The sequence below is a fragment of the Protopterus annectens genome, chromosome 5.part0 (assembly GCF_019279795.1).
Source record: "Protopterus annectens isolate FY-2018-M chromosome 5.part0, PAN1.0, whole genome shotgun sequence".
In the NCBI taxonomy this organism is placed as follows: domain Eukaryota; kingdom Metazoa; phylum Chordata; order Ceratodontiformes; family Protopteridae; genus Protopterus; species Protopterus annectens.
Genome location: NC_056735.1, coordinates 694,379,930 through 694,393,313, shown reverse-complemented (window position 1 = coordinate 694,393,313; position 13,384 = coordinate 694,379,930).

Genomic DNA, 13,384 nt, shown 5'->3' with positions numbered 1-13,384 from the left:
CCACACACATATATTCTGTCGTAGTCCTGCTGACCTTCATTCCTCTTCACTCTAGAGCATATCTCCACCTCTCCAGGCTCTCCTCCACCTGTTCCCTACTCTCACTACAGATCCCAATGTCATCTGCAAACATTATATTCCTCGGGGACTCCTGTCTGATCTCATCTGTCAACCTGTCCATCACCATTGCAAATAAGAAAGGGCTCAGAGCTGATCCTTGCTGTAATCCCACCTCCACCTTAAACACATCCGTCACTCCCACCGCAGACCTCACGGCAGTCACACTACCCTCGTACATATCCTGTACCACTTTTACATACTTCTCTGACACTCCCAACTTCCTCATACAATACCACAACTCCTCTCTAGGCACCCTGTCATATGCTTTCTCTAAATCCATAAAGACACAATGCAACTCCTTCTGACCTTCTCTGTACTTCTCCATCAACACTCTCAGAGCAAACATCACATCTGTAGTGCTCTTTTCTGGCATGAAACCATACTGCTGATCACTAATCATCACCTCCCTTCTTAACCTAGCTTCCACTACTCTTTCCCATAACTTCATGCTGTGACTGATCAGTTTAATCCCTCTGTAGTTACTACAGCTCTGCACATCACCCTTATTCTTAAAAATCTATCAGGCTATCAATTTGAAATGCCATCATCTATCTACATTTATTTGGAATGAACATTCATTTATTCAGATTTTGTTAATTTAATCACATACCAGACATCTATTATTATAGGTCATCTACAACCGTTTTGAAAATTTAATTTTTCCTACACAGTTATCGTCAATATTGAAAAGAAATTTACAAAGGTATTATGAGCTCTTAAAAAGGACAATGTTTGCACTGAAGTGAAGAATTTTAAAAAGAACATACTTCATACTGTATTTATTTTAGTACAGAGATATTGAATAATAAAAGGTATCATTGTGCCATTGTTTCTATCTCTTTCATTACAGTTTTCCAGTGAACTACAAATTTAAAACTTAGTGTAAGGAGAAAATAAAATATATACTAAGATGTTTTCATTTAGTGAATTAAGTTACATATGATAGGCCTGATGTATTTAAATATGAATAATTGCTCTAAAATAATGAATTTATGTAAACAAAACTTGTAACAGGGCACTGCTGAAAACAAATTTGTATTCCTGAAAAAAACGTATTAGACTGTAGGTACAAATGCTCACATCATCACAAAACCATTAACTTTATGGAATAATTGATGATCCTTGGAAAGTTAACTTGAAAAGTACCTAATAAACTGTAGAACAACATATCTGTGGATATAAATAGAGAGGATATGGCGAGATATTCAGAAATGTTACTTCCATAACATTAACAGCACTGCGTTCTATGCTCCAGTAATAGCACAGAACTAACGAGTGTTCCAAAGATATGAATGATCCTCATGAAGCAAAATCTCATTTGCGACTTGTATGTCTTGGAGCAGGACACCTAGCACAAATTAAATAATTAAGCTGGTGTTTCCCTTAGCAATCCATGTAGACCTTTTGCACAAACACCTACAGACACACACACACACACACACACACACACACACACACACACACACACACACACACACACACACACACACACACACACACACATACACTTTTGTATGCCCTTCTGATTCCATACAGAGCAATGGGTAAAGGTTGAAATAAATTTCTATGGAGTACCATTGCACTGCTTTCCAACTGCAAGGTTGAACTTGCATTTATATTATGCAACCGCACTGTTTTCGATCCTGCAATAATACTCTAGGGCACGGTGCATGACAATTTTGCATCAAGCAACCATACTAGAAAGATTGCTGTGATGTGTGTTGTGATATTAACAGGTATCCTGGCGTTGTACCTGATTTTGTTCCGATTGGTTTACAAGTGATATTACTAATCCAAAAGAAGACAGAAAAAATGCTATATGAGCCTTTATTAACATCTATAAACAATCTAGAAAAGTAAATGTTACTACCACAGGAAATAGAGATGCTTGCTGTATTTATTTAATGCTTTACACATTGATTGAAAAAGCAAGCACAGAGCTTTGATCATTATGATTAATCCCTCAGCAAATCTCAGCAGTTAAAACAATAGAAACAGCAATGGAGATTCTGTCATGGATGCATAGATTCATACCTTGTTACTAGGCCAACGACCCAGGGGGGGCCTTTCTAAGCTTGGTCAAGTTTTCCTGAAACAGTAATGATGTCCTGTATCCAAATAGGATACTGAAGTCCAGGTATTTGTAAGCTACCTCTGTCCATAAGAGACATGGGTACCAGGCCTGGTGTAAACTTCCTATTCCACATCTACTGGGTCTAGATCGTGCTTAAACTTTGTAATAGATAACTCAGCTTCGCATGGATAGGAGGTGCAGTCTCTGGGACACATATCTGTCTCCCCAGCATGTTCTATGTAAGTCTCAGACAAAATTCAAGTCCCTTGCCCCTAGACCTTGTATTTTTGGTACTGATGACTTACAAGTATACAGGAAATTCATAAGTGTGGGGTTTCTGGATGCCTTGTATGCCAGGCATAGCTCGACCCTCACCAATTTAAAGGAGACTGAGTAGAGTAAAAAGGATTTAACATATTCTGCATAAGGCAGGTTTGTTATGCCTTGTATTCTTTTTGTAAGGAACCTCTGAGGTATCTCTAGTTGCTGCATGTGCCTGGTCAGGTACATACTGAAGGGAGCATTGAACTCTACAACTGGTCTGATAAAGGAAGAGTACAGTGGAATAATGTCCGTCTTGGACCTAGATGCCATCCACTTACTTATAATTTATGCAACATAAAAGGATTTCCTCACGACTGTACCCACATGATGGTTGAACATAAGGTTACTGTCTATGTACCCACCCAGATCCCTGAGCACTTGGTTGACTCTTAGGGGCATATTATCAACATGGTAATTAGCCAGGATGGTTGACATCCTAAATGGTATAAGTATGCATTTCTTAGCATTGACTTTAAGACCATGGCTTTAGCACCATTTGTTAGTCAGAGAAAGGTCTTCTGAAAGAATGCTAGTGTCTGCAGCGGAGTCAATGATAACCCTCAGCTTACATTCATCTGAAAACTTAGTCAGCCATAAACCTTCAGCATTTGCTTCCATTTCAGAGAAATAGATGCCAAAAAGGAGTGGGCTCAGTACCAAGCCCTGGGGGGACTCTGCTAGTGACTGGCCTCTTGGTGGAGCTGACTTTACCTATTTAGACCTCTTGCATCCTATCAGTGAGCCAGTTGGTTATCCACTGGGTGACAAGAGGGTTGATACCCAAATTAGTGAGCTTGTCTATAATGTCTGGGTGGGGTATTGGCTAGTTCAAGGGTAGCTGTGTGCACAATCTTATCTTCATGCAATGCTTTGCTGACTTGCTCAAAAAAGTCCACCAGACTTAATAGGCATGACCTTCCTTTAACAAAGCCAAACTGTGATGAGTCCAGTATTTGCAAGTTATCTTATGTCCTCATTTATCATGTCCTTTTATGATTGTTTCCATGGCCGCACATATAATGCTGGTCAGTCTTAGGGGCCTGTAAATACCCAGATCAGTGGATGGACTTTCTTTGTGCAGCTGAATAACTATAGCCATCTTCCATTCTATGGGCACAAAACATGGATATAGGCTTCACCTGAAAAGTGATTCAAGTGGATCAGAGAGGTCATGCTTCATGCTATTTCTTAAGCATCCCAAAATATTATAGGTACCCATAGATGCAGTGTTTTTGGCCTTGGGAAGTGCATTGATCACCTGTTCTGTAAAAATGGTTGTTGGGACTGTGGCATGCAGTATTTCCATTGTACTTCTTTGTTGCTTCTCCTGCACTCCAACACTATACTAATGTACTGTGCAAGTGTGGGAACATACGTCACATACACATGTACAGTACATCAGTAAACAAGGAAAGATGTGAAGGAAAACTTCAGCACCATTATACAAAGACATTATTTAAGAAAGGTAAGCAATTTCTTTCTTAAATAATATCATTCTGTAATAACAATAATTCACTCCTGTGTGTGGGTATGTCAAGATTTACCCACACCCAGTCATGGCCTATTGCTTAATAATTCCGATGTAAATGTTTGATAATGAGTCTAATTATAGAAAACCCAGAGTGGAAAAGTGAAGTAATCTTTGGTATAAGTTGCCCTAATTACTACGGTAGCTGCTAGTGTTCTAGATTTTTAATGAATTGAAGGTATACATCTCTATTTCAGGATTAATGGGGTAAAGAAATGTTTTTGGTAGCAAGACTGTCTTTAATAGATGTATATGAATATTGTAGAGGTATTATCTCAAATGTGTAAATAGATTTTTGCAGGACTTTTGAAACTGTTGTTAGAAATTTTCTATGAAATACAACATGGAATCCACCAGAGCCTGTAACTTTATTTAATTTTAGTTGCATAACAGAAAGCTGAATCTCATACAAGATAATACCAAACTTTAAGGTCTTAAGTTATTGAGTAGACAAAGTCTGTACATTTGAAGGATTAAGGAAATTGTCTATGCAATCATTATCAATTTCTGACTGAGGAGGGGACCAGGCTTTGAAGCTGATATCAGTAAATGCCTTGATTACATCCACATTATGACTATGAACAGAATATGATATCCAACATTGTAAAATGTGATATTTTACCTTAAGATTTACAGATCTTTGCACTTTGAAAAGATCTCTCTTCCTTTCAGCAATGCTTATTTCAGTGTTCCTCTCAGTGTATATGCTTAGCATGTTGTTTATTTAGTAATTTATTTCTTTATTTGCATTTGGTTACTGAGGAGGTCCGGCTCATGCAGGACCCCATTTCAGCAGAGGTCAAGGGAGAAAAGCTCACAAAATATATTTAGTGAAAGAAAGACATACAAAGAGTATATATTAGGAAATGTGTGAGTACAAACAATATCTGAAGTACAGTTAACATAGATTCAATATAGACGAGAAGGTAGTATATAACAAGTAATAAGTATCAAAAGTTGCAGAAGTACACACAAGAAAAGAGTAAACAACAGCTGAAGATAAATTCATCCACTATAAAAGGATGGCAGTGCAATAACTAAGGTAGTAATGTATTATAAATTTGTATTATCAGCTGGCAGCAATATTCTCAAAAGAAATATCAACTGATAAAAAGGCATTCAGTATAAACACAATGGCAAAGCAATCATATAAGTAAGAGGTTGGATGAAGCATATCGGCATTAATGTTTGTTGTGATGGGATGAAAAGTACATCAACTGTATTGAGAAATCCAATACAATAAGGGTGGCAAGCAGTAAAGCATAAGGAAACATTGATTAAGCAGTTGGATGGATATTATATCTGAATTACAAACATGATTATACCAGAAGTGATATAATATGAGTCAGGGAGTTATATCACTTAATCAAAACCATTAATAATCAAATCCCTATTCATCAAACCCTTTTTGCTGAAACCACAAACCATAGAATGAACTTTTAAACACATTTTTTCCCACAGTAAAACAAAGTAGGCCAACCTAGCAACTGTCAAAAAGAATCACAACATTTAAAACCTATAGGTGGGTGGCTATGCCCTCAACACTCTCTGTAACTAAATATACCAATTCCAAGATCACACTACAGTGGGGAAAAGGCAAATTCCAGATGGTGGCCAACTGTTGCTTTGCCCTAGGAAAAACTTCATTTAAAAGTCCATTCAATGGTTTGTGGTTTAGACAAAAAAGGTTTGATGAATAGGGGATTCTATCGTTAGTGGTTTCAATAAGTGATATAGATCCTGGGTTAGATCTGTGAGACAAGTAGCAGTTGTATAAAAAAGGGGTGTAGCAATTTGTGAGTAATTAGAGTATGTCAGTTGTGAAAGACTGGGTACAGCAGAAATACTGATCAAGAGTTAACGCAGACAGATGAAATGCATAGAGATCTAAAGGACTGAGTGAAAATATGACTGAAGATGATTGTGTTATTGATCCATGTGATCAATAGTTGTAGAAGAAAAAAGGCTAAGGGTTCACTTCAACAGTTTTAAAAAGAGAAAAACTCTAAAAGTTAAGCATTAGACATCTTAGTAAAGTTTGGTTTACATTTGAAGTGTTTTTTAACTATAGATTTAAAGGCTGTACGATGAATGTCCGCATGAGTAATGTAAATCTTCCAGCAAAGTTTCTAAATGAGTGTTTATAATGCCAAAAAAATCAGGTTTTACAATAAAGAGTTTAGCCTCCAGTTTAAAATACTAAAAAACACTAAAAATATCAAGTTGATATTCAACATGTATGTTAATAGTCGACTGATGTAAAAAAATTTGAAAGAAAATCCCTTTACAAGCTCTGAGATAGATCATGTTTGAAAGATTCTATTTGCAACCACAATTCAATGCAGATGAATAATGTTTCACATACCAAATTCATGTTGCAGGTGAATTAGGGATCCTCAAGACTGAGTGTGTGTTTTGCAACAGATTAATATTCTAATATTCTGTTCAGAATTAGTGTCTGCATTGCACACTCTGAGTGCTAATATTTGCATGTGCTCCCATTTAACACTGAAATAGATACAGTAAATATCAAGGAATGAGCAAATGAATGAATGGATAATGTATAGGATATATCCATCTACTGGTTTCTACTTTTCTCATTTAATTCTAATGTTTCTCTTTATTTTCATGTGTCCTTTTTTATCTTCATGGCGTACTTATTTACTGCATCATCCTAGACTTTCCCTCCAGCTTCTAATATCCCCGTCCACATTATAAACTCCTTCTAATTTAAACATTTGTAAATACTCATCCTAACCAAACAAAACATGAAATTGTGTCTTTTGCACACAAGAGACGAGAGAAGGAAAACAACTTTGGACTGATGTCAGCTGTAGCTGGTATAAGTTTCATAGATTTATACATTCATAGGTGGTTACTAGGCTACTGGTCCAAGAGAAGCTATAAGCCTAACCAAGCTTACCCAAAAATTAACAAAATATTGCTGACATATGTCAATATCCCAAGGAACGTTATGGTTACAATATGGCATGTACACATCAAGTGTACACAGGCTGCCTCATCCATTATAGGCATAGGTGCCAAACCAGGGGAAATATGTGATTTCCCATCCATTGATACAAGTTATATTAGAACAGGGTAAGGGATGAGCTTTGCTTCACATGGATGGGAAGCCTGTTTGTGTGTGTGTGTGTGTGTGTGTGTGTGTGTGTGTGTGTGTGTGTGTGTGTGTGTGTGTGTTTGTGTGTGTGTGTGTGTGTGTGATTTGCCACATAACAAAAATATACCGATCAATATTTCCTCTGCTTCTCTAAGTACCACATTTTAAGGTGCATTAAGTGATAACTGGTTTTCCCCTACTCTTAGTTACTGTTTATTTGTCAATTTGTCTGGCATTTGCTTATCATGTAGTAGTTAAAATTTACATAGAAAGGTCTGGCTAAGTGCAAAAAGGATGTATATAGAAATAAAGTAACAAATAAATAGAAAAAAAAAATGTAAGAAATCCATGGAAAGGGTTCAAGAAAGTAGTAATGACAGCTGTAAAAGAAAAGTGAAAGGCAGCTTTATGAGTTCCTCTGGATATGGAGCTAGTCTTGGCTCAGGGACTTGACAGTGAGAGGGGATGTGGGGTCACTGCAGGACAGTGCTTGTCTTCAATGATGATTATGAAAGCTAGAGACAGTAGTGGACAATTAATAAGGAAAAAATGCACAAAGTGAGATTAGAGAGCAGAATGAAAAGGGAGGCCAGTGGATAGAAAGGTTTAGAAAAATTGGGAAGGAAAGTAGATGATAAGAGGATGTGGACAGAGGTCATTAAATAAGAACACATAACATGTGTAGCACATAATAAGTGAAGGCAGAGTCCAGGAGATGCAGTCAGGAAAGTGAGGACATAGAGAAGGAATCCATCATGGAAAGAATGTTCAGACAGAAGTGACAAGTGAAAAAAGAAAAATAAAGACAATATGACCATGTAAGACCCAACACCCTAGCAGGAGGGAAGTAGGCCAGAATGGCCACTCAGACAAGTAGTAGTTAGAAGGTAAAAGAGAAAGCATACTGAAAAGGTTTAAAGGAAGTCCAGTGGTAAAAGAAAACAGGCCCACTATGGACTTGACAGTGAGGAGGGCTGTGAATTGAAAGGTGGATTGAGAAAGATCCATAGGAAAGGGTACAGGCTTGAAGTAAGACGTAAATAACTGGAGAGACAATGTCAGCACACAGAAAAGCATTCTGGTGATTACAGACTCAGTAACAAGGAGTACTGGCAAAGATAAAAACAAAGAACTGATTACAATGGAGTCTTGTTTTTCGCCTTAGACATAAGAGGAGGTAACCAAGGTGATCCTCAAGGCCCTGGGCTAGATGCATGTTCATAGCTAATTAGTAGGCTAACTGCTGTTGTGGGCCATTTTAAGCCTAGCCAGTTTCCCTTTGTGAGAATCAAACCCTATACCTCATGTATACAAGTTAAATACTATAAACATTATGCAAAGGAGTTTAATGAAAGAGGAAGTATCCAAGGTGATCTTCAAGGCCTTGGGGTAGATGCACATTCATAGTTAAGTACTAGGCTAACTGCCCTTGTGGGCCATTTTAAGCCTAGCCAGTTTCCCTCAGAAAGACTCAAACCCTGCAACTCTTGTATACAAGGTAAACACCTTAACCATTATGCACAAGGGCTTTATATCAAAAATCTCAATAGATAGTGCACAGAGACAAAATATACGGTCTAACTTCCATTAAATTTATACTATAACTGATACAACTAGAAGCAAGGTGTACACATGATACACTAATTAATGTATCTAGCTCAGTAGTATTAAAGCTATGCAACCAAGCAGCCTTTTAAAAGACTATAAATATTTATGAGGTAACATGCATTACATTATATTGCATAAACTAACCTTAGCACTATAGTAAGTATACTATACTAAGCATGTCATGAGTTATTTCCATCAAAATTAAAACTTTAGAACAAAATTTAATAAATGTTGTTTGGTATCCTGTGGCAGATTAAGTGTACATTGGGCACTAGGTGGTTTTCAAACTCTTGGTACTACACACACATCTTTTTTTTTTTTGAGCACATACAAATGTTCCTGTTCCTTTGGATTCACTTCCTGATTTAAAACTCTTTGAATTCCTGACATAATGCCACCATTATTTATATCCATCAGTTATAGCTACTTGACTGTTACACCTTCAATGTCTGTTTGTGATTAAAAAAAATAGTCACAGTTGTTGTTGTTGTGTCTTTCGGCTTTTCCCAGTTAGGGGTTGCCACAGCGGAACTCCAGTCCGCTAATGATTGGCAGTGGATTTTTGCGTGACGAGTTGCCAGCCCTGATGCACATCCTTCTTCGAAGGTATACCCATTCACGAATGTCTCCTCGCAGAAGATGCTCACAGTAATGATAAAAAATACCACTTCTTAACCTCTTACCAGAGGAGTCAGGCATAAAGCCAAAAAATAACAGAGACAAAGACCTAAAATCAGAGAAAGATTTTGAAGACTGCTCTTAAGTAATTAGAAAGTTGCTAGAATAACATTTTTTGCACTGACATGGATTTTCTGAAGGATAGAAAGTCTTAAAATTCAAATTTCTTTCATTTAGTGACAGCAATCCTAAATGGTTTGACAGAAAAACAAGATTTTATGAGGAATAGACAAATCAGACAAGTCAGGGACAGTCATTGGGTACAGTTTAATTTTGCTTTATATAAACAGTTAAAAATAATAAAAATCCCAACATATTTCATACAAATACACACTAGTCCTGAAAAACTAGAATACCCCTCCCCTTTCCCATTTAATGACAGCAATTTTCAATGCTTTACCACAGGACAACAGATTTTTATGAGGCACAGACCAAAAACAAAAGGCACAACCAGTGACAGTTTTGACTTTTTCGCACACATGCATATACATACACAGTGTAGTCAGAGTAAACAGTCCAATATATTTCACACAAATGAAGTCAGAATTTAAACTATGCAAATGCAAAATTTCTTTCAGCCATAGCCAACTCACAGACACAGTCACCCTTATTTACTGACTGCAGCTCTCAACAGTTATGTCTGGTTCTGGTGTGTGTGTGTGTGTGTGTGTGTGTGTGTGTGTGTGTGTGTGTGTGTGTGTACACACACACACACACACACACACACACACACACACACACACACACACACACACACACACACACACACACACACACACACACACACATGCATAATCCTATATATAGTTCCCTTAAAAACAAAGCACACAACTTTTCCATCTACACGTCTCACCCATCCTTTTGTCTCCTGATACTTGCTATGTATTTGCCATGTAGTTAGTTATGTAGCAAAATCAGTATGTACATATTCAAACTGCCCATATATTTTGTAATTATTTTCTATTATTTGCTCTAAATACAGCCTGGTTCATGGTTGAAAAAGGTTAAGACTGACCAGCCTACCTACCTGATTAATAAACTGAAATAATGATGATGATAATATTATTGATAATAATAATAATAATAATAATAATAATAATAATAATAATAATAATAATAATAATAATATTAATAATAATAATAATAATAATAATAATTGGTTATGGATTTGTGGATGGATGGAATAATAATATTAATAATTGTGGCCTGCTGTTTTTTGTGCTATACCATTTACTCACTCTATGGACAGTCCTTATCTTTCTCTCTGTCTCTGGCTGTCTTACACACACACACACACACACACACACACACACACACACACACACACACACACACACACACACACTCATTTTTTTTTAATTTATTTACTTTCTTTATTTACTTGATGCTCAATAAACAGCAAAGCCACATTTAGCAAGCATAAAAAATGGTCTCCATTTCTATTTTGTCAGTCCGTGTCTTGCAGCAGTAAGTTGTTTTGTACAGGATGATGTACAATAAATAATGCTCAATAGACAGAGAGTATTACTTGAGAAATAACAACCACACAGCAGTGTTGTAAGGCCCGACACTGCAAGAGGAGGGCCTCTAAACCCTTGGAAGGGCATTATTTCCCCAGTAACACCTACACTGGAGGGCATTATAGCACTTAGAAAATGAGCTAGCTGTTAAATTGTTTTATATCTGCTGTTTTAATAGTTTATACATTTCTTTTTATATGTTTGATGTAAAATAGTTCCTCCACTTAGTGTTTCAAAGTTGCTGTAGGATATGCAGTTATTGCTGAAGGAAGTATTTTGCACCCAGAGTTACATAAACATTTAGTATCAGCATGCACTCATGGACACACACACACACACACACACACACACACACACACACACACACACACACACACACACACACACACACACACACACACACACACACACACACACACACACACACACACACACAGATATACACAAATGCAAGAGCATGCACTCGCACTCGCACTTGCGAACACACACGCACAAGCACACACTCTCTTTCTATCTCTCTGTTTCTCTGAATTGCATTTTTTCCATTAGTTTTCCACCTTGCTAAACATAGCTTATTTAGACCCCACTTAGTAAGGGTAAGAACAGCAAGTCCATATAACTCCTATTGCAGATTATTTTGCTAGCTGAGTCTTTTTTTTCACTTTATTATTTTTACTATTATTATTATTATTGTTTTATGCTTGCTAAACAGGAAAGATACATTTAGTGAGTACACAAAATAGTGGCCATTTGCTTGTTTTCTTTCCCTGATTCACAGCAGCTCAATATTTTGCTGTGTAGAGGAGGCTTGCTTTTTTTTTTACCTGCACATTAACACCATGACACAGAATATTTTTTTCTCTATTGGGTGGATGATGTACATTTAGCCCATTATCTAACTGTATATTAATACCCTGGTGGAGAACATACATTGTTCAATAGGTTCTTGATGTGCGAGTCACCTATCAATAAAGAGTAGTTTGAATTCATCAGATTATGAAATATGAAGACAGCTCATAAACTGGGTAATTCACTTAACAAAAGTTACAGCACAGAAAACATGTCTCAGTCATTTGCTCCCCACAATCCATTATAATCCAATTCACGGACTGATACTGTGGTTCAGCTATCAAATCATATGCTTACACTTGTCATCCTTCATTATTTCTCTGCAATATCCATGCAAACTTTAATTTTCATAGGCAAAGCCCTCCATTTAGGCCAGCAACATCTCAACACAACTGGAAGTGGTCTTCAATAAACTCACAATATTTCATTCAGTAGAATCCCATATAACACAAATAAAAGCTTTTAATGAAAACTAAATCGCAATGTTCTATAGCACACTGGATGCCTTACAACAGAATTTAGATTTTATCACATCTAAATTTAAATTAAAGGAGAGAAATCTGAAAAAGGGCTTCAGCAAAGATAATTGATCGTAACTCATTTTCATCAATTGAGCTCTGGAAGTTTGCACTGTAACTTCCAATGGGTGGAGCCTAAGCTTTTTGAAAGAATAGAATTATATTCTCACATTTCAAACAAATGTACATATCTCTGGAACCACAAAGGTTACTGTAAAGTGACAATTTTAAACTCTTCAGCACAAACTATTTTATAGTGGTAGTATTCTTTAGATTCTAGGTCTTATAAAGAATTTTATAAATCACAGTAAACACAGGCTGGGGGATTCAATAATATCTCTGCAGGCTTCGTCCAGAGCCTACAGAGAGTTCATGTGTTAGCTCAATGGCGTGTGTCGCACATCAGCACGCAATGCATATTAACGAGGCATGGCATGCCTAAGGTAGGTTTCCTGGCTTGCAACAGTGTTGCTGGCTACAAAACTTTTTAAGTGAATGCAGATAGCAATTCTGTGTAAGGCAGAGGATCTACAGTACACAGATTTGTGCGGAATGCCACAATGATTACCAGGGCTTTGCAAATAGCTGTTATTCAGTTAGTGCAACAAACCTGCCCAGAAGCCAACTTAAAGAGAGGACAAATAACTGGTAATAAGGACATATTTGACATAGATTTCAAATAGGAATGTGTTAGAATGTTATAGTCTCAACCTCTTAGAGTGAGAAATGTGGACAAAGCCATAAAAATGGGGGGACAGAGGGCCAGAAATACAGACGGACAGATTTTTAATATTGCACTTCCAAACTTAAGAAGTAGATAGAACATATAGGTTGTTCATTAGTGTGGCATCCCCACTCTGGGCCAGTATTCGAGGAGCATAAATCCTCAACACTGACACTGGAGAGGGATGTGGACTTGGAATACAAATGGATATACTTAGTTTTTCCAGATGCAGACCTCTCTGCATCAAGCACAATTGCCATTAAGAGTACACAGGGAACACACTCAGCCCGGGTTCTGGGTTTCTATATCTATCTCCCTCC